Consider the following 22,833-nt stretch of genomic DNA (forward strand, 5'->3'; position numbering starts at 1 on the left):
AATAAATTAAAATTGAAGATGACAACTTATGATTTTGATATGTTAATTGAGGAATGCTTGAGGACACGCATTGAATAAGTGAGGAAGAATTTGATAAGTGCTTATTTTAGTTAATATTTTACTTTTAAATTACTCTTTAATCATTGATTTTTGTGGCTTATTTGTTCATTTTAATTCATTTTCTGTACAGGACGTAAGATTCTGGAAATTGCACAAAAGGACATAATTCTGCATTTTTTTTATTTTCGGAATCAAAGCTGGCTGAAATTCGGATTTGGATTAAACTCAAGTTTAGGATAATATTTTAAACATTATATTTTATCTTTGTATTTTAGTTTAAATATGTTTTTAGTATTTTAATTAAGTTTTAGGATATTATTTTATTTTTTGTCTTTGTTTTAGGTATTTTAGTTTAAATAGGTTTTAGTATTTTAATTGGGATTTAGAATATTATATTATTTTTTATTATTTTTTAGGTATTTTAATTTAAATAGGTTTTAGTTTTTTAATTAGGATTTAGAATATTATATTATTTTTTTAGGTATTTTAGTTTAAATAGTTTTAAGTGATTTAATTAGGATTTAAGATGTTTTAGCTTGTTTTTAGGAATTTGAAGGCTATAAATACCCTCTAAGGGTGAGCCTATAAACATATCTCTATCATTTGAGAATAAAATCTTCTTTTCCTCTCTAGCTTTTTCTCTATATTTCACATACTTTTCTATTATGCTAAGTATAACTTTGATCATGCTTAGCTAATTTTCTTTCAAGCCGAAGACTAAAACTAAGGCTCGATTCCAAATATGAGAATTGTAAGGTACTTAAATCGCTTCGGATTTTCTCTCTGTTTTATGAGCTTACTTTTCAAATCAAAACGATTTCAAAATTGGTCCATATATTGTTAACGTTAGAAGAAGGATTTGCTTATTGGAGCATATTCAACTTCCCGAGAACACACTTAGCAAAATTGTTTGCTAAGAGGAAACTATGATCGGAATCAGTTGTTATTGAAACGACACAATCCGAGTTGGCAGCGAAGAATTGTCCTTGTAAGCAGACGTGAATCTTAAAGTAAAAATATGTTTCGATGATCCGAGGAATTTGAGACGAAGCTGAAGTCTGAGTCTGCTTTCATAATAATTTTCTATTTATCTCAATCTCTTTAATTTGTTTATTTAATTATTTTTCTTTTATTTAATTCTTATCTTTTATTTTAAAAACAACCTTTAAAAATTCCCTTTTATATTTATTACTATTAATATTTATTATTATATTATTTTTCTTTTTTTAATTTATTTTAATATACTTTTTCAACTTTACTTGTAATTCTATCTTTTCCTAAAATCAAGAAATAGTTTTATTAAATCATAAAAACCATAGTCCCTGTGGATCTACCCTGCTTCTCTATACTACCTTTGCCTTTTTATTTATTAAGAAGTCATAAGTTATTTTGATAGCAAAACGATGGTTATCACTATCACATCTATCAATTACGAATTTATTGTTTTCAAATTATTATGATTTCTTTGAGGTGCACACGTAGTGCCGATACAGTCGTTCATAAACATATTATGAATTATGTGGGTTTTGAACACTTAGTGTCGATACGATCTATCATAAACATATTATGAATTCCGTGGGTTGTACACTTAATGTCGATACTGTCATTTGTAAACATATTATGAATTCTGTGGTTTTGCACACTTAGTGCCGATACGGTCGTTCATAAACATATTATAAATTCCGTGGGTTGCACACTTAGTACCGAAATGGTCGTTCATAAACATATTATGAATTCCATGGTTTTTCACACTTAGTGTCATACGGTCTTCATAAATATATTATGAATTTCGTGGGTTTTGCACACTTAGTGCTGATACGGTTGTTCATAAACATATAACGAATTCCATGGTTTTGCACACTTAGTGCCGATACAGTCGTTCATAAACATATTATGAATTCTGTGGGTTGCACACTTTGTATCGATACGATCGTTCATAAACATATTATGAATTCCATGGTTTTACACACTTAGTGCCAATACAGTCGTTCATAAACATATTATGAATTATGTGGGTTTTACAAACTTAGTGCCGATACGGTCGTTTATAAACATATTATGAATTCAGTGGTGTTTGCATACTTAGTGCCGATACAGTCGTTCATAAACATATTATGAATTTCGTGGTTTTTCACACTTAGTGTCGATAGTACACATAGTTCTAATATAACACTGCAACATATGCATTTAACCAATTACAACTATAACTCGTAATGTACATATTAAATGCACTCACCTGACATGTCTCGTTAAAATGCATTAAGGATGTCCATCTATTCGACAACGTTATCTTTGCCCTTGTTCTTACTGGACTCGGGAGCTTGGTTACGATCTACACAAACATCCAATAAGTACACATACGATACCAATGTTATTATACTTTCTAACATTTATACTTTTAATAATAATTAAAATTACTATTATATTCAATTTCTATCAAAATTCGTACTATCTTAATTTTCCAGACTCAATAGTATCGATACCCCTACCATGGTATCGATACTACTATACTATGGTACCGATACTCCCTTCATTATCGATACCATTTTTGCATTCTGGAATCTATGGTATCGATACCTTCCTCTTAGTATCGATACCCACAATAGTATCGATACTGTTCATCGTAATTCTTCAAATTTAAGCCTATAATGATACCCTTACCCAAATTTTCCATTTTTCAGCTCAATGTTTTTACCCAAATTTTGTCAAATTCCCTTACTTTTACCTCCAACAATACTAGTAAACTCTTTTTTACCTATCACAACTAATTTTCCTTCATCTAGCTTTTTATAACATCTAAAATCTCCAAGAATCATCTCAAAAAAAGAATTATACTACTTTTTCATAAATGTTTTTAATCACATCCAATGCTTCTAATCTCTTATTTACTTATTTGACAAGTTAAATATACTAGCAAACCTCAATAAAACCTCATATTTCAACATAACATTCAAAAACTCATTTTCTTCAATTTCACATAAATCATTCATCTCTTGGTTTTAATCCTCTGTAACCCTTCCTTAAGCCTCTATAATACTCAAGGTTTCAATATCAGCCATTTAACTAAAGGAAAAACCATCTTGGAGGAACTCACCTTTGGCTATGGAGAGAACGGGCACATGAGAAGAAGGAGAAGAGAATATAACTTAACTCCCTTTTCTATTTTCCCCTTTTTCTTATTCTTAAATACCCTATTAAAATGAATATTAAATCCATCTCCCTCTAAAGTACTGAAATACCCTTTCATTTTTCCTTTCTTACTAATTGGTCTTACACAAAATTTCTAAATCATTTTCTTATTCTTTACCATTTATTCAATTTAATCCTCTCGATTTTTAATTTCTTTTAATATAGTCACTGACCTAACATTTGGGGCATTACAGGTCCCCAACGGAGTCGTCAAGCTGTCGTAACCGTCCTTCGGGTGGTCCTAGAATCGAGTTCCAACTTAAATTGATGTGTTGGATCCGCCAACTTAAATTAATGTCGTAACCATCTCGATTTTTATTTTTTTATTATTTAAAATTTATTGTGCATAAAAAATTGAGAAAATATATTTTAAAACTAGTTGACAAACTTAGTAGGACGGAAGTATTAAGCACTTTAGATATTTGTTATTCATTTGACAAGTTAATTTCATATTTTTTTTTAAAAAAAAATCGTCATTATCCTGTTTGGTTGTTTGTTCGAAAACAAACAGAACACCAAAAATTCATTATTATTTGAAGACTAATAATTTTTTTCCATTAAAAATGTAATGACTAATTATTATTTCTTATCGATCTTTGATTTTGAAGGTCTAATACAAGTGATGGGAAGATGAAATTGAGAGCGATATTTCCATCAAACATGACATCTAAGATCGTAACAAGGAGTGTACATAACAAGGGTCTCATTAAAATTCTTGATTATATCCTCAATATTATCCCCAACAAATCATAAAAGTAACTGTTGACTACCCTTCACTATTTATTTGTTTATTTTAGATGTTTCTTGAACATAATGTTTGAAATGTTGACTATGCACCGAAAGGTGTTAATAAATAATAAAAAATTCCATCGAAAAAAAATGTCAAAAAGGGTTGGTTTTGTTTAAAATTAGAAATGGTAAAATCTCAATTTTTGTCAATGTACTTTAGGGTATTTACAAGATTAGTCCTTAAGCTTCAATTATAAATACCCTAGCTCATTTAGCTTCAAAACCATCCCAAATCATTCTAGCTTTCTCATAATACTAGAGAATTTAGAGAGTTTCTTTAGAGTTGTTTTCTCATTTTTATCAAGAGATAATTATCATTGTTTTCTCCTTGGTAAATTGATCGCTTTTGAATGTATATGCTAAGGCAAGCTAATCTGTGCAAGTATACACAATCGATGCAAGTAATATAGTAGTGAGTGAGTATCGTCTCCATAGGGATTGGATTAGAAATATCTTTTCACCACAACTAGAACTAATGCCACAAATTAATCCTACTAAGTATTAAAGCTAAGAATAATGATTCAATGATTGTAGACAAGTGTGGTTGAGGCAAAGAAAATATACAGATAGATAAAACAAAACAAAACAAGTATTGGATTAAATATAATGCAAACAACCTCAGATATTCAGACGTTTCACAGACCACTGATGCTAAACTATTATCTCGACAACAATTATTTTAAGCCCAGAATGAATTATTATGACTCACTAAATTGCCCGATAGGGTTAATAGGTATTCTTAGATGGTTGATATGGCAATACCTCTCGGCGTTAACTATAGATTTTGTCTCAATCTACTCTTGCCTTTATTCTTTTTAGTCGTTTAAAACTCACTCCTTATCTCTAAGGTAGACAAGTTAGAATTTCACCATCCTGGATTCATTCATTTGCTCACATTGATCTCTCTCAATTCCCTCTAATTCAAGAATCACTTTCTAGACAAAAGGCTATCTCTTAATGCTCTTACAATGCCCAAACATGCTTTACCGAAACCCCAGACGATCTCTCGATGCTCTTACACTGTTAAGGCAAAATATTTAAACTATGAGCAAAACAATCATAAGCAAACATAATTCATTATTCATAAACATAAAAATTTTGTTTAGGCAAAACAAAGTTTAACACCAAGTAAAACATTCATGGTGTTATAAAAGATCATCCAAGATTAAATCGTTTAATACAACCCCAAATAGAATTAGAGTTTAGGAAAAAAGGAAGAACGACTCCCAAAGCTGGGGCTCTGTCGCGATAATCTTGATTAGCACCACGCCTGCCTTGGTTATCACCCTCTCTTGAGGCATGATCACCGCTCTGCTATCGTCTGGCTATGGAAGACACCAAGGAAGACTGGGGGTAGACGGAGGGAAAGCACTGCAGCTAATTACTCACGCCTAAGGTAAAGATCTTCTTTCTTCTTCTTTGCCACTTTCCTTTTGCGACTACGGCTGGTAATTATAAGGAGAATATCCTAGGGCTTTGCATGATTTTGGAGTTTTCTTAATTAGCATTATTAATTTCCCAAACTTAAAAAGGAAAGGCGGCTGGTGGTTGGCGGCTGTCAGAATAATCAAGGATTGCTTGCACGTGAAGTAGGTCATCTAGCTGGCATGTGACATAGGCGGTTTCGCCACATGTGCTTCAGACTTCTTTAGATAAATCTTGCCTTGGCAAGATAAATATGCTCCTCACGTTCGCATCTGGTCCGTTGGCCTTGCACTTTTCATTGTCACAACTTAAATGTTCTTCGTCTGTAGAGTTCCTGCACAAACACAACTCAAACAACCCCTTCTCCTCCGTAGCATCAGTTAAGCCAAATAAATCTTGCCTAGGTAAAACTTATCCACCACAAGCAAATATAACCTATATACAACTAAATACAACTAAAAATGCAATGCGTACTTTGTTTAGACGAGCAATAACTTAAGTGAAAAGACTATAAATTAAGTCTTTTTAAAGAGTTATCATATCCCCAAACTTAGGCTATTGCTTGTCCTCAAGCAATGGATAATAACTAGAAGAAAATTAAAATTGTTATGGCAAAGCAGTATCAAGAACATCATCAGGTTTGTGATTTTAGCCCTCAGCAAAAATATGTGGCCTCAACATGTTCGACAGTCATATTAGTCAAGTCCCTTCCCTAGTTAGGATCATTTGCTATTGTGTGTGCACGATTGTAACCAGTCTATGCATAGAGGTAATTAGAAAACTTAAAGTAAGCACTTTTAGGTTGTCAGGGCAACAAATTATTCATCAGGCTTAGTTTATACTCCTAGTTATTTATCAACTTTTATTCTCATTATTCATAATTTTTTATAGGGAAATGAGCTTATCACAATTACCGTTCCACACTCTAGGTGAAAGAGAGCATACCTTCTACCCCCAAGCTAGTCGAGAAGAGTCATCATGTGACTACTTTCATTCACTCATATGCCTTGGCTACTCTTAATTTCTTTTGGAGTTTTTATTATTCATTCCTTTGCACAGAGGAGTATCCCTTTGTATTTTCTGAGTTTTCAAGTTTTTAAACATTAGAGAGTTTTTACCTTATCCTTAGAATATTTTTGAAGTCTTCGCAATTAGAAAGTTATTTCCCTAAAATTTTACAGATTATCTAGAGCAAAGACCACCTACAATCGTGTTTATAAGTTTCAAAGGATCAAGACTAGGGTTGGTTCTCTTCTTTAGACAGTCTTTACAATAATTCTAGATTAGGCAATAGAATTTTGCATTCATCATTGGGCATCCCTAATTCATTCCTAACAATAATCTTAACCTACTTATGTCATGAAAACCAAAATTTTTAATCAATTAACATCAATTACTATTTAACAAAGTAGGCAGAATAGACAACACCTACCCCAAACTTGAGGGATACATTATCCTCAATACATGAAAACTACACTAAATATTGTTATATGCAAATGCAAAAAAAAATGAAGACAAAAAAACTTACTGTGGTGGTGTGGCTTGACTTGACCCCCTTGTGTGGCATCGTTTGGGAGGGGAAGGGCTCTCGGATCATGAGTCTACTACTTCTGGCTGAGAAGGAGATGGCTGAAGTATACGACCAACCGTTCTCTTATATCGCTTCTTGCTGGTCGAAGCGCGAGCTGGAGTGGACTGCTCGGTCGCGGGAGTCGGTTGTGCTGGAGCTGGTGGTGGAGTAGGAGCTGCTGTTGGGGCTGGTGGTGTCAATTGAACTGGGGATGGAATGGGATCCTGCTCAGGCTGCTTCGATGCTAGCATGAAATCTTCATCAGAAAAGAAGTGGGGTGAAGTATCATTGCTGATTTTGGTGGTGGAGAAAGATGAGGAAGTGAGGAACTCCTCGGTGTCACCATGGCTTTCTTTTGGTACGGGTGAGACATGGGTTACCAATGGTGGCACATCAGTGGGCACCCCTGGTGGAACGTTTGGAGGGACATAAGATATCGATGCATGGAATGTGTTGCCACCCGCATTGTAGTTGAGGATGACACTAGGGAAGGTTGGCAGTCTGATAATTGTGGTTGGGAGCAACTCCTTGATGAAGGCGTTGAGTTGCATGTCCCTTGCCTTAGCTATTCAAAGTAAATTTTCATGTGGTCCTCCAGGCACCCGATATTTTCACACGTCTCACACGTATGTGTGACCACAATGGCCATTCTAGTCGCGGCAATCGATTTTGCTCCTTGCTCCAGACCCTCCTTTGGGTTGTCATCATTGAAACCCATCAACTCGGGGAGTTTTTTCTTTACAATACCCTCCTTGGGTTTGATGAAGTCTTCGAATGGGTCCTCAGGACCTTTTTCTTTCTGTACAGTGCGGTTATAAGGTTTGGGAATAGTAGGTTACCACAGTTCCTCTTGGCACAATCCTGAATCTGCTCAAAGATGATTTCACCCACATCGATTGTCCTGTCGTATATGATCGAGTGCAATAGCATCAATCGCTTGACGAGGACAGTGGTGTTGCGGGATGTTGGCATCAGCTTGCCTTTAATAAAATGGTTCCATAGTTTCATGTGTGGCTTAAGGGCTCGGTGATCTTCTTTCTTTCTTGTGGGGGCATTCCCTTTGAACTTGGCCCACCCAAAACATAAATCCTATAGAACTCCACTGTACATTTCTTGATCTGCCTCGACCATAAATTTCTGGTGCTGATCATCCACCTTCCCCAACTTAAGTATTTGTTAAGTGCAGAAGGGGAAACGCGAATGAGTTTTCCTCGAACACATACCGTGTGGTTGGAGGTGTCTGTGAGGTGGGCATAGAACTCCCTCACCATTGCTGGTGCTACGGCGTTAGGATTACGAGCAAACTTCTCCCAGTTATGCTTCTTTATGAAGTCCATCACCTCAGGGCCAAACTGCTTTTCTCCCTCGGCTAGAAAAATGAATCCATCTTCCAAATAGACTTGGTGTTACTGAATTGTGTTGAAATGTGCCTCTGCTTTGGCTGTTTGGAAACGTTTAAAACTCTGTCTGGGGGGTGGGGGCGGTCTCGATCTCACCATTTTTCTTGGCTGATTTTTGTGGTGGCGATGGGGAGTTATTTTTGAGATAAAGAAAAAAAAATTTTGGTTTGTAGAGAAAGATAGAAACATGATGAAGAAGAAGAAAAATAGTGGGTAGTTTTTTTCTTGGAAAGTGATGGTTGGTTTCGGGGTATTTACGTCTTTTCTTTGTGGGGAAAAGATTTCTCATTAAATGAGAAATATGTGATTTGATATAAAGAATGGGAAAAGATTTCTTTCCCTTTTGTTATGTCGCCAAAACCTTTTGCCCTGGTTCATCCTTTCTTCTTCATGCATGCTTCAACTCCCCATGTTGCCATGTGTTCCTTGTTTGCCTACAATATGATAGAATAGAATAATAAAATAAAATGGATTAAAGCATAAAATAACTTAACTTATTTATGTATAGAATTCAGATTTTCGTTGCCTAGGCAATGAATATTTGCTCAATTAAGAAAAGCAAACTCTTGGGCATCGTGTGCCAACGATGCCGGTTTGTCGCGCATGACTAGGGTTCCTTTGTACTCCTTGAGTCTCTGCCCATTCACTTTGAAGATGGGACCATCGTTTTGGTTCTAAATTTCAATCACTCAATTGTCATGGACTTGGTGTACGATAAATTGTCCTGACCAACGTGATTTTAGGTTGCCTGGAATAACTTAAGGCGTGAATTGTAGAGCAGTACTTGTTGTCCATAATAAAATTACCTTGGCAATATTTTTCTGTCATGCCATCATTTTGTTTTCTCCTTGTAAAGGCGGGCATTCTCGTATGCATGTGCTCTAAATTCATCAATCTCATTTAGTTCCAATAGTCTTCTTTCTATAGCAAGATGAGCATCCATATTTATCTTTTTGATGGCCCAATAAGCTTTGTGTTCGAGTTCAACCAGTAGATGACATTCCTTTCCATAGACTAGCTTGAACGGGGACATTCCCAGCGGTGTCTTGAATGAAGTGCGATAGGTCCATAGTGCTTCATCTAGCTTCGGCGACCAATCTTTTCGACTTGGGTTGACCACTTTTTTGAGGATCTGCTTGATTTCTTGGTTAGATACTTCGGCTTGTCCAGCGTCTGAGGGTGATTCGCCATAACAATTCTATGTCGTACTCCATATCTTTTCAGTGCCCTGGCAATCAATTTATTATCAAAATGTGTCCCTTCATCACTAATGAGAGCTCATGGTGTCCCAAAGCGGATGAATATATTTTTGTACAAAAACTTCAACACCGTCTTGGAATCGTTCTTAGGTGTTGCAATGGCTTCAACCCATTTTGATACGGAATCCACTGCCAAGAGAATGTACATATCTCTGAATGATGTTGGAAAAGGTCCCATGAAATCTATGCCCCCATACGTCAAAAAGTTCGATCTCCAGAATGTTTTTCCATGGCATCTCATGCCGTTTTGAGATGTTTCTTGTTCGTTGGAATCTATCACATGACTTGTAGAATTCGTGCACGTCTTTGAACAGAGTTGGCTAATAAAATCCCGACTGAAGTACTTTTGTTGTTGTTCTCATCCCACCGAAATACCCTCCATATGCTGACGAGTGGCATTGGACTCTGATATCTTGCTGCTCTTCTTCTGGAATGCACCTTTGGATTATTTGGTCTCTGCACTGCTTGAATAGAAATGGTTCATCCCAGTAGTAATGTCGCACATCATGTAAAAAATTTCGTTTGCCCTGGCTAGATAAATCAAGAAGAACAATAGCACTAACAAGAAAATTAACGATGTCAACATACCACGGTGCAGCAGTGACAAATAATATTTTTTCATAAGGGAAATCCTCTTTAATATATGTGATGTCATGATAATCAGGGTTGTTATCTAGCCTAGACAAATGGTATGCTACTTGATTTTTTATACCTTTTCCATCCTTGATCTCTAAATCAAATTCTTGCAGTAATAATATCCACCAAATTAGTAAAGGCTTTGCATCTTTTTTATTAATCAGATATTTAATAGCTAAGTGATCTGTGTGCACAATTACCTTAGTGCCTATTATATATGACCTAAACTTATTGAATGCAAATACTACTACTAAGAGTTCCTTTTCAGTGGTGGTATAGTTCACTTGAGCATCATTAAGTGTTCAACTTGCATAGTAGATAACATGAAAATTTTTACTTTTTCGTTGCCCTAGCACTGCTCTGACTGCATAGTCACTAGCTTCGTACACAAGCTCAAATGGTTCGTTCCAGTCTGGTGGGATAACTATTGGCGCTGCTGAAAGCTTTTTCTTCAAATCTGTGAAGGCATTCAAATAATCATTAGTAAACTTAAATGGATGATTTTGTTGAAGCAAAAGACATAAAGGTTTAGAGATTTGAGAAAAGTCTTTTATGAACCGCCTATAGAATCCTGCATGTTCAAGGAAACTGTGTACACCTCGCACATTAGTGGGTGGGGGAAGATTTACAATTAAATCTACCTTGCCTTTGTCGACTTCGATTCCATGGCATGAAATTTTGTGTCCCAACACTATTCCTTCAATTACCATAAAATGGCATTTCTCCCAATTCAGTACTAGGTTAGCTTCTTCACAACGTTTCAACACATTGGATAAATTGCCGAGGCATTGGTCAAAGTCATCACCCGAAACGGAGAAGTCGTCCATAGATATTTCCATGCACTCTTCCACCATTTCTGAAAAGATTGCCATCATGCATCATTGGAATGTAGCTGGAGCGTTACACAGTCCAAACGGCATTCGCCTAAATGCAGAGGTACCATACGGGCATGTGAACGTTGTTTTCTCTTGGTCTTCGGGTGCTATGGCAAATTGATTACACCCTGAGTATCCATCGAGGAAGCAATAAAATGCCTTTCCTGCTAATCTATCCAACATTTGATCGATGAAAGAGAAGGGAAAATTATCATTCTTTGTGGCTTTGTTGAGCTTCCTAGAATCCATGCATATGCACCAGCCCGTGACTATTCTCGTGGTGAGTAACTTATCATGCTCGCTTTTAACCACGGTTACCCCACCTTTCTTTGGCACGCATTGGACTAAGCTAACCCATGAATTATCGGATATAGGATAAATCACTCCCACATCCAGCCATTTTATTATTTCATTAATGACAACCTTCTTTATGATCGGGTTGATCCGTCTTTGGAGTTCTACCGAGGTGCTATGGCTATCTTCAAGATTGATTTTGTGCAGGCATATGGTTGGACTGATTCCTTTCAAGTCTTCCATCGTCCATCCTATAGCTTTTCTGTGTTGTGACGAAACATGCAACAAACTCTTCTCCTATTCGGAGGTTAAGTTGGCAGAGATTATCACTGGTAAAGTTTCATCAACTCCTATATAAACATATTTCAAATGTGATGGAAAAGTCTTAAGCTCCAATTTCGGTGCATGTTGTGAAGATGACTCTTGAGATTTAACTTCATCATAATCTAAAGGTTCAAATTTCATACCTGACCTATTAAGAAATCTCAATTGGTCATTTGTCTTTCCTTCGTGTTTTGCATTGTCGTCGTTTTCAGGGTGTTCAATGTGCAGATTTCTGTTGTCGTGGCCATGATTGTTAGAATCGTCTTCTGAAATAGTTCGTCTGGGCCAAAGTTTTTTTCTTCATGCATCTTTGTTGTAGGTTCATGGTACAAAGTATTGTACTCATCGAGCCTTAGGGATTCACCTCATCCAAGGATTGCCTTTTCTTCAATCTTACTAATGCATTGACATTTCTCTGGATCATCTGCGTATTTCATAGAGTTGAAAACATTTATCGTGACGTTTTCCTCGCCAACTCTCATGGTGAATTCTCCCTTTTCACAATCTATTAAAATTCTCCTGGTGGCTAAGAATGGGCGTCCCAAAACCAAAAACTTGATCATGACGCTTTGCTCGCCAACTCTCATGGTGAATTCTCCCTTTTCACAATCTATTAAAATTCTCTCGGTGGCTAAGAATGGGCGTCCCAAAATGGTTGGTGCATTTTCATCGGCTTCGCAATTCAGAATGAGAAAATCCATTGAAATATGAATTTATCCACCTTTACTGCAACGTCATCAATTCTGCCCTCAGGTCGTATATAAGACTGATCAGCCAACTATAGAATGACCGAGGCGGGATGGGCATGATACCCATATAGTTTCATGAATATCAATTTTGGTATCAAGTTTACACTTGATCCTAACTCAATGAGAGCTCGTCCGATGAAGTCATTACCAATGGAACATGGTATTACAAAGCTTCCAGGGTCTTTTTGCTTTGGTGGGAGTTTGCTCACTGCTGAGTAGATTTATGTTGCCGTGGCGACACGTTCTACCTTCCTTTTCTTTGTAACACTTTCTTTCAGATACTTGGCATAGGAAGGCATTTGCTCGATGGCTTCAAGTAGGGGCACATTGATACATAACTAGTCCAGAATATCAACAAATTTCTTGAACTGTATGTCATCATCATGTTTCTTTAACCATTGAGGGAACAATGGTGGAGGTCTCACATCGACTACTGATGGTGCAGGGTAATCGCTGGCCTTGACCATGAATTTCTTGTTATCCGGTTGATACTTTTTTTAGCCTTCACTTTTTTCCTTATCTTCATGTGCTTTCTCTTGTTCAGCATTCTTAGATTCCTCATCCGGTTGTGTTACGCCTTGGAGAGAATTATTCAGCTGTTCTCCCCCAAACTTGTCAACTTGATCAACTTGTTTTCCATTCCTTAGCGTAAGTACATTGCATTGCTTCTTTCCATGATGCTTAGTGACTTCAGTATCACTAGGGAGATTTCCGTGTGGACGAAAATGTAATGCCATGGCAATCTGTCCCACTTGATTCTCTAATGCTCTGAGAGATGAACTGTGGCTTTGCAAAAGTGTTGCCTGGCTTTGTAACAAATTTCCTTGATTTGTGATTGTTGCAAAATGTTCTTGCATCAAGGTCTTTGTAGACGCCATGAATTCCTGCAAGGATAATTCCAAGGAGTTAGTATTCGAATGAGTGTTAGAGGAAGAAGCTATACCTTTATTGTTCTATCAGGGCTGCTGATGATGCTGATTCTGAATATGTTGATGGTCCGAATTATTTTGTTGTGGCCTGTAATTTGTGGCTTGATTATTGATGTTCCCTTGATTATTCCATGAAAAGTTGGGTGCTATCTCCAACCTGGTTTGTACGTGTTCGAATAGGGATTATTGTTGTTTCGATTGTAGTTGCCCACAAAATTAGTTGACTCATGGTTTTCAGAACATTCACTCTCATGATGGTTGTCGTGACAAAATAGGCACACATTATTGGTCGCCTTGACTTCTCTTACCTCTTTAGGATGTTGCAAATTTTTCAACATAATGGTTATGGCAGAAAGTTGGGTTGCCACCAAATCTTTGCTTTCTAATTCATATGCTCCAGAGGTTTTTCTACTGGTTCCCAATCTTGCACTTGGAAATTGATAGTCATTATTCGCTATCATGTGGAGGATGTCAAAAGCTTCCTCGGGTGATTTGTCTAATAAGGTGCCATTTGCTGAGGCATCTAGCATCATTCGAGTTGGTGCATTGACTCCATTGTAAAACATCACCACTTGCGTCCAATCATGAAATCCATGATTAACACATTTGCGAAGTAAACTTTTATATCTATCCCAACATTCATACATTGAATCATCATCACCTTGGCGAAAACTTGTAATGTCATTCGAAAGTTGTGTATTCATATTGGGCGGATTATATCGGAGTAAGAAACTCTTGCATAAATCTGCCCATGACTCCATTGATCCGGAAGGAACTCCGCTGAGCCAAGCTCTTGCTCTATCACGTAAGGATTAAGGAAAAAGCTTCAGTTTGAGCACATCTTCATGTACTCCTTGTTGTCTAAATGAATCGCATACTTCAAGGAAAGCACACACATGATGTCTAGCGTCTTCTTTGGGTGTACCACCAAATTGGCCGATAGAGTTCAGCATATTAAACATCACCGGTTTGAGTTCAAAATGATTGGCTTGTATCTCAGGTGCCGCTATGCCAGGATTGAGGTCATCGAGAATTGGGTTCAAGTGATCTCGTATCGCTCTTGGTCTTGTAACTTGATCTCCTAAATCTCCCATGTCATTTTGCATTTGATTCAATTGTTCTCTGGTTCTTTGGGCACGCAACCTTTGTTTGAACGATTGCTCAACTTCGGGGTCGAATGGTTCTTAAGGCTTACCAGCAAATCTCAAGGTCATGCAATAATAAAAACCTATAAAAGAAAATAATAAACTATGTTAGACTAAATAATTATAAAGTAACACAAAGAACTTGTTATGGCTAGAAATTTCGTCAGTTGCCAATCCCCGGCAATGGTGCCAAAAACTTGATCGCTTGTGAATGTATATGCTAAGGCAAGCTAATCTGTGCAAGTATAGACAATCAATGCAAGTAATATAGTAGTGAGTGAGTATCGTCTCCACAGGGATTAGATTAGAAATATCTTTTCACCACAACTAGAACTAATGCCACAAATTAATCCTACTAAGTATTATAGATAAGAACTAATATTAAGGAGCTAATAATAATGATTCAATGATTGCAGACAAGTGTGGTTGAGGCAAAGAAAATATGCAGACAGATAAAACAAAACAAGTATTGGATTAAATATAAGGCAAACAACCTCACATATTCAGACGTGTCACAGAGCACTGATGCTAAACTATTGTCTCGGTAACAATTATTTTAAGCCCAGAATGAATTATTATGACTCACTAAACTACCCGACAGGATTACTAGGTATTCTTAGACGGTTGCTATGGCAATAGCTCTCAGCGTTAACTATAGACGTTGTCTTAACCTACTCTAGCCTTTATCCCTTTTACTCCTTTAAAACTCACTCCTTATCTCTAAGGTAGACAAGTTAGAACTTCACCATCCCGGATTCATTCCTTTGCTCACGTTGATCTCTCTTAATTCTTTCGAATTCAAGAATCACTTTCTAGACAAAAGGCTATCTCTCGATGCTCTTACAATGCCAATACATGTTTTATCGAAACCCCAGGTGATCTCTCGATGCTCTTACAGTGTTAAGGCAAAATATTTAAACTATGAGCAAAACAGTCATAAGCAAACATAATTCATCATTCATAAACATAAAAATATTGTTCAGGCAAAAAAAAGTTTAACACCAAGTAAAGCATTCATGGTGTTATCAAAGATCATCCAAGATTAAACCATTTAATACAACCTCAAATAAAATTAAAGTTTAGCAACAAAGGAAGAACGACTCCCAAAGTCAAGGCTCTATCGTGACAATCCTGATCAGCACCACGCCTGCCTTGGTGATCACCCTCTCTCGAGGTCTGATCATCACTCTGCTATCTTCTGGCTATGGAGGACACCAAGGAAGACTGGGAGGTAGACGGAGGGAAATCACTGCAGTTGCTTGCTCACGCCTAAGGTAAAGCTCTTCTTTCTTCTTCCTTGCCTCCTTACTTTTGCAGCTACGGCTGATAATTATAAGGAGAATCTCCTAGGGCTTTGCATGCTTTTGGAGTTTCCTTAATTAGCCGTTATTAATTTCCCAAACTTAAAAAGGAAAGGTGGTTAGTTACTATCAGAATAATCAAGGCTTACTTGTACGTGAAGTAGGTCATCCAGCGGGCATGTGACATAGGCAGTTTCGCCACATGTGCTTCAGACTTCTTCAGATAAATCTTTCCTCGGTGAGATAAATCTACTCCTCACGTTCTCATCTACTCCATTGGCCTTTGCACTTTTCATTGTCACGACTGAAATGTTCTTCGTCTGTAGATTTCCTGTACAAACACAACTCAAACAACCCCTTCTCCTCCGCAGCATCAGTTAAGCCAAAAAAATATTTCCTAGGCAAAACTTATCCACCACAAGCAAATATAACATATATGCACCTAAATGCAACAAAAAATGCAATGCATACTTTGTTTAGACGAGCAATAACTAAAGTGAAAAGACTATAAATTAAGTTTTTTTACGAAGTTATCATAGATCGAGAGAAGTTGTAATTCTTATTTTCTCATAGTGAAATTCTTCTATTGTTGCCCGTAGTTTTTACACTATATTATTTAGGGGTTTTCCACATAAATTTTGTGTCTCTTTTATCTTCATTTTTATTTTCTCAAATTATGAGTTACGATTTTACTCTATCCGATAGTCGTCTTCCACAACAATTGGTATCAGAGCCAGATTAGAGTGTGTAATATATGATTATTGTCTTTGTGGTTGCCACCAAAAGGTGGATCCTCCAACATAAAAAAGTAAGAATACATTACCCATTCTTTGAAGGTTCCAGAGAACTATTCATGATAGTGAAATAGTGGGAGCTATCCATAATAGAAACTATGGCAACAAAATTTGATATTGAAAAATTCAGTGGGAGAAATTTCTCATTGTGGAAATTGAAAATGAAGGCCATCTTGAGGAAAGACGGTTGTCTAGCAGCTATTAGTGAAAGGCTGGTAGATTTCACAAATGACAACAAATGGATCGAAATGGACAGGAATGCTATGGAAAACTTTCATCTAGCATTAGCAGATGAAGTATTGTCAAACATCAAAGAGAATAAGACAGCTAAGGAGATATGGGATCATCTCACCAAATTGTACGAGGCCACATCGTTGCACAATAAAATTTTCCTTAAGAGAAAATTGTATACTCTCTGGATGTTAGAATCTACTTCAGTGATAGAGCACTTAAACATGCTGAACACTTTATTTTCTCAGCTTACATCCTTAAGATGTACCATATGAGAACAAGAATGTGTTGAACTTCTACTTCAAAGTGTACCAAATTCGTATGATCAACTCATCATCAACTTGACAAACAGTAATGTCCTCAGTCTAGTCTTCGATGACGTTGCAGCTACTGTATACAACAAGAAAATCGACGCAAGAACAAGGAAGACATATAAGTAAATCTGCAATAAGCAGAAGCGTTGACAACGATGAGAGGAAGATCAACAAAACGTGACCAAAGTAGTAGTCACAAACCTGGTAGATCGAAGTCAAGAAGTAAGAAGAATTTAAAGTGCTACAACTGTGGAAAGAATGGTCACTTGAAGAAGGATTGTTGGAGTCTAAATAAAAACTTCAATCCACAAGGTAATACCACAAACACTTCAGATGATGGAGATGCTTTATGCTGTGAAGCGTTAACCACCGTGGAAGGAAGAAAATGATTTGCAGATATATGGCTCATTGATTCGGGAGCAACATATTACATGACCTCGAGAAGAGAATGGTTTTATCCTTATGAACTTATCTCAGGAGGATCTGTGTATAGTTGCAATGATCATGCCTTAGAGATCGTTGGCTTGGGAACCATCAAATTAAAGATTTATGATGGAACAATTAAAGTTTTTCGAGATGTATGACACGTGAAAGGCCAGAAGAAAATTTTATTATCCTACAGATTATTGGATAATAATGCAAGCAAGATTGAAACACGAAAAGGAATCATGAAGGTGTTTCGTGGAGCGCTTGTGGTGCTGAAAGGTGAAAAGATAGCATCAAACTTGTACATGCTGAAGGGAGAGACTGTGCTAGAAGCAGAAGCCTGTGTTACCTCATGTAGTTCAGATTCGGTAATGTTATGGCATCAGAAACTTGGACATATGTCAGAACAAGGAATGAAAGTCCTTGTGGAGTAAAAGCTACTTCCAGGCTTAACAAAGGTATCACTTCCTTTGTGTGAGCATTGCATAACAAGTAACCAGCACCAATTCAAATTCAATATGTCAAATTCTAGAGGCAAAAATGTTCTAGAATTGGTTCACTCTGACGTATGGCAAGCACCAGTTACATCCCTAGGCGGAGCAAAATACTTTGTCTCATTTATTGATGACTACTCCAGGAGATGTTGGGTGTACCCTATTAAGAAGAAGTCATACGTGTTTTCAACTTTCAAAAACTTCAAAGCGCGGATGGAACTTGATTCTGGAAATAAGATCAAGTGTTTCATAACAGATAATAGAGGAGAACACACAAGCAAAGAATTTGATGACTTTTGCATGAAAGAATGCATCAAAAGACAGTTCACAGTGGATGAACAGAACCTTGTTAGAAAGAACAAGAGTAATGTTGAGGGATGCAGGCCTAGAAAAATCATTCTGGGCAGATATATTCAATACCGCTTGTTATTTGGTGAATCGAACTCCATCAACTGTAATAAAGCTGAAGACACCAATGGAGTTATGGACTGGTAAACCAGCTGATTATTCAAACCTCCATATATTTGGAAGTATTGTATATGTGATGTACAACTCCCAAGAATTTCAAAGTTGGATCCAAAATCTAGGAAATGTAAATTCTTGGGGTATGCTGATGGAGTAAAGGGGTATCGCTTATGGGATCCCACTGCCCGCAAAGTGATCATTAGCAAGGATGTTATCTTTGTAGAAGATAAGCTACAAAGAAAAGAATAAGATGGTAGCGCTGAAAAGTCAAAGACTAAACAGATACATGTGGAAAAGGAGTTTGAACAAGGAGATTCTTCTGAAGCAGAAACAACACATGATGAACAAGAACCAGAGAGTTCTGAAGATCCAATAACTCGTCAATTAAATCATGTGAGAAGACATCCCAATTGGCACTCAGATTATATTATAGAAGGTAATATTGCATACTGCCTTTTAACAGATGACGGTGAGCCATCAACATACCAGGAGGCAATAAACAACTCAGATGCTTCACTATGGATGATGGCGATGCAATAAGAAATCGAATTCCTTCATAAAAATAATACATGGGACCTTGTGCTACTACCACAAGGAAGGAAGCCAATTGGTAACAAATGGGTCTTTAAAATCAAGTAAAATGGTGACAATCAAATTGAAAGGTATCATGCAAGACTGGTGGTCAAAGGATATGCTCAAAAAGAATATATTGATTTTAATGAAATATTTTCTCTTGTGGTTCGACTAACAACAGTTCGAGTAGTTTTAACAATGTGTGCTACATTGAACTTACATCTAGAGCGGCTAGATGTTAAAACAACTTTTCTTCATGGAAATCTTGAATAATAGATTTACATGCTCCAGCCTGAAGGTTTTGAAGAAAAAGAAAAGAAGAACTTGGTTTGCATGTTTAATAAATCTTTGTACGATCTAAAGCAGGCGTCGATGTGTTGGTATAAGATATTTGATTCCTTCATTATGTGTCTTGGATACAACAGACTTAATGCAGACCCTTTTGCTTATTTCAAGAGGTTTGGTGATAACGATTTTGTTATATTGATGTTGTATGTGGATAACGTGTTGGTTGCAGGACCCAACAAAGATCATATAAAAGAATTGAAGGAACAACTAGCTAGGGATTTTGAAATGAAGGACTTGGGATCAACAAACAAGATTCTAGGGATGCAAATTCACCAAGAGAGAATTAATAAGAAGATTTGACTTTCACAAAAGAATTACTTGAAGAAAATCTTATCACGATTCAACATGCAAGATTGTAAGCCAATTTCTACCCCTCTTCCTAGTAACTTTAAATTATCCTCCAGTATGAGTCCTAGCAGTGAAGAAGAGAGGATGGAGATGTCTCGGGTGCCGTATACATCAGCATTGGGAATTTTAATGTTCGCTATGATATGCACAAGACCAGACATTACACAAGCAATGGGAGTGGTTAGTCGGTACATGGAGAATCTAGGCAAAGAGCATTAGAATAAAATAAATAGGATCCTGAGATACATCAAAGGGATTTCAAATGTTGCATTATGTTATGGAGGATCAAACTTACTAATCAATGGGTATGTAGATTCTGACTATGCAGGGGATTTGGATAAAAGCAAATCTACTATAGGATATGTGTTCAAAATTGATGGTGGAGCTGTAAGCTGGATTTCAAAATTGCAGTCAGTTGTGGCTACATCCACAACAGAGGCAAAATATGTAGAAGCTACACAAGCCAGTAAAGAAGCAATTTGGTTGAAGATGCTATTAGAGGAGTTTGGGTACAATCAATAGTATGTCTCTCTGTTTTATGACAGTCAAAGCGCCTTGCATTTAGCAAGGAATCCAACATTTCATTCAAGGACAAAGCACATACGAGTTCAGTACCACTTCATTCGTGCAAAGGTGGAAGAAGGGACGGTAGATATGTAGAAAATCCAAACCAAAGACAACATAGCAAATTTCATGACGAAGACGATCAACGCTGATAAATTTACTTGATGTCGATCCTCTTGTGGCCTGTCAGAGACGTAAGCAACATGAAGGTACAAGGTAGAAAGAATGGTGTGAAGATATGATTGTTCCAATCAAATCTTCAAGTGGGAGATTGTTGACTATGCACTGAAAAGTGCATAAATTAATGCACCGAAAGGTGTTAATAAAAAAACCATCGAAAAAAAATGTCAAAAAAGGTTGCTTTTGTTGAAAATTAGAAATGGTAAAATCTCAATTTTAGTCATTTTACTTTAGGGTATTTACAAGATTAGTCCTTAAGCTTCAACTATAAATACTCTAGCTCATTTAGCTTCAAAGTCATCCCAAATCATTCTAGCTTTCTCCCAATACTAGAGAATTTAGTGAGTTTCTTGAGAGTTGTTTTCTCTTTTTTATCAAGAGAGAATTATCATTGTTTTCTCCTTAGTAGATCAAAAGAAGTTGTAATTCCTATTTTCTCATAGTGAATTTTTTCTACTGTTACCCGTGGTTTTTACCCTATATTATTTATGGGTTTTTCACGTAAATTTTTTGTCTCTTTTATCTTCATTTTTATTTTCTCAAATTATCAGTTACAATTTTGCTCTATCCGATAGTCGTCTTCCGCAACATGAAATGTGACAAAATGTGAGGTAGTATCTTATGCATTTATACAGAAATCAGAGCTGAAATCAGAAACTAGGAACCTGACATAGTTTTAAATAAGCCGAAGCTTGAACACGATGATAAAAACGAGGTTAGAACAGATTCCGCCGGTGTTATTTTGAGGCCAAAGCAAGAAATGGTTTCAAAGTCTGCAGCACAAATAGTACATGAGCAGCGGGAAAAGTAAATTTCGTTAATTTTTCTGAAGTTTAAAGTTCAATGTTATTTGTTATCATCTACAAGATTTACATTGTTCTTGGATTTACAGTATGGCTCCGTATGCCCGGATGGTAATGACAAGGAGAGTGCATCCTCTACTTTCATTGAATCCTTACCAAGGGAATTGGACGATTAAAGTTCGTCTCACTAGCAAGGCAAACATGCGTACCTATAAGAATGCTAGAGGAGAAGGTTGTGTTTTCAGTGTGGAGTTAAACAGATGAAGATGTGAGATGCTATTTAACTTGTGATTTTGTTATGCTTTGTGCGTGGGGCAATTTTTTAATAGCTTGTACAAAACTGGGTTCTAATTGATCGAACGATTGGTATTTTGTAGGTACACAAATCCAAGCCCCAATGTTTAATGAAGCTGCAAGGAAGTTCTATGAAAAGTTTCAACTGGGAAAGGTCTATTACATATCAAAATGCACACTAAAAGTTGCTAACAAGCAGTTTAAGACTGTTAAAAATGATTATGAAATGACTTTGAATGAGAGTTCTGTGGTGGAAGAGGCTTCTGATGAAGAAACATTTATTCCTAAAGCCAAATTCAACTTTGTCCCTATTGATCAGTTAGGCCCTTATGTTAATGGACGGGAGCTTGTTGGTAAGTACATATTCCTAGAAGTTCAAAATATGGTGTATTTTACACCTTTAATGCTTTTGATTCTTATTGTTGCTCGTATTTCATTGAATTCCATATAATATTGGAGTTGTTCAAAGTGTTACAGCTGCATCAAATGTTAAAAGGAAGATTGACAATGAGAATATTCCTAAGAGGGATATGATTGTTGCAGATGAAACGTAAATGTCCACTTCTGTTCTGCTATCTGTTTTTCCTTTATTATTGACTTATTGGTGCCATACACTTTTGAATGACAGGAAGAAGACAGAGGTGGTTTCTTTGTGGAATGAGCTTGCAAATAATGTAGGCCAGGAATTGTTTGACCTTGCTGATAAATATCCTATAGTTGCAATTAAATCACTCAAAAGTTATTGATTTTCAAGGTACTCTGGAGCTGGTGCCTTTCTGACAGAATAAACTAGGAATCTTGAAATAAGATACTTATCCTGAAATCTTGGTGTTGATGCTATAGGTGAATTGTCGAGGCTAATTAACATAACATGACTACTCTTTCACACAATCATATCAATAACAAGTTACCTGGTATCATCTAACATTGAATAACAAAATAACAATAATATCTGATATCACTTACTAATTATGTAGTATATATCCACAATACATACATATAAATAGGTGCCTATAAACCACACATCGCAATAATTTCCTTCAAGACTAATTAA

The 22,833-nt window shown here is 36.5% G+C and overlaps 1 pseudogene; it reads left to right on the forward strand.

Annotated features, from left to right (window-relative positions):
- The first annotated feature begins 802 nt into the window (after window positions 1-802).
- Window positions 803-22,562, forward strand: LOC120196548 (annotated as a pseudogene).
- Window positions 22,563-22,833: the final 271 nt, after the last annotated feature.

The sequence above is a fragment of the Hibiscus syriacus genome, unplaced genomic scaffold (assembly GCF_006381635.1).
Source record: "Hibiscus syriacus cultivar Baekdansim isolate YM2019G1 unplaced genomic scaffold, ASM638163v2 tig00117034_pilon, whole genome shotgun sequence".
In the NCBI taxonomy this organism is placed as follows: Eukaryota; Viridiplantae; Streptophyta; class Magnoliopsida; order Malvales; family Malvaceae; genus Hibiscus; species Hibiscus syriacus.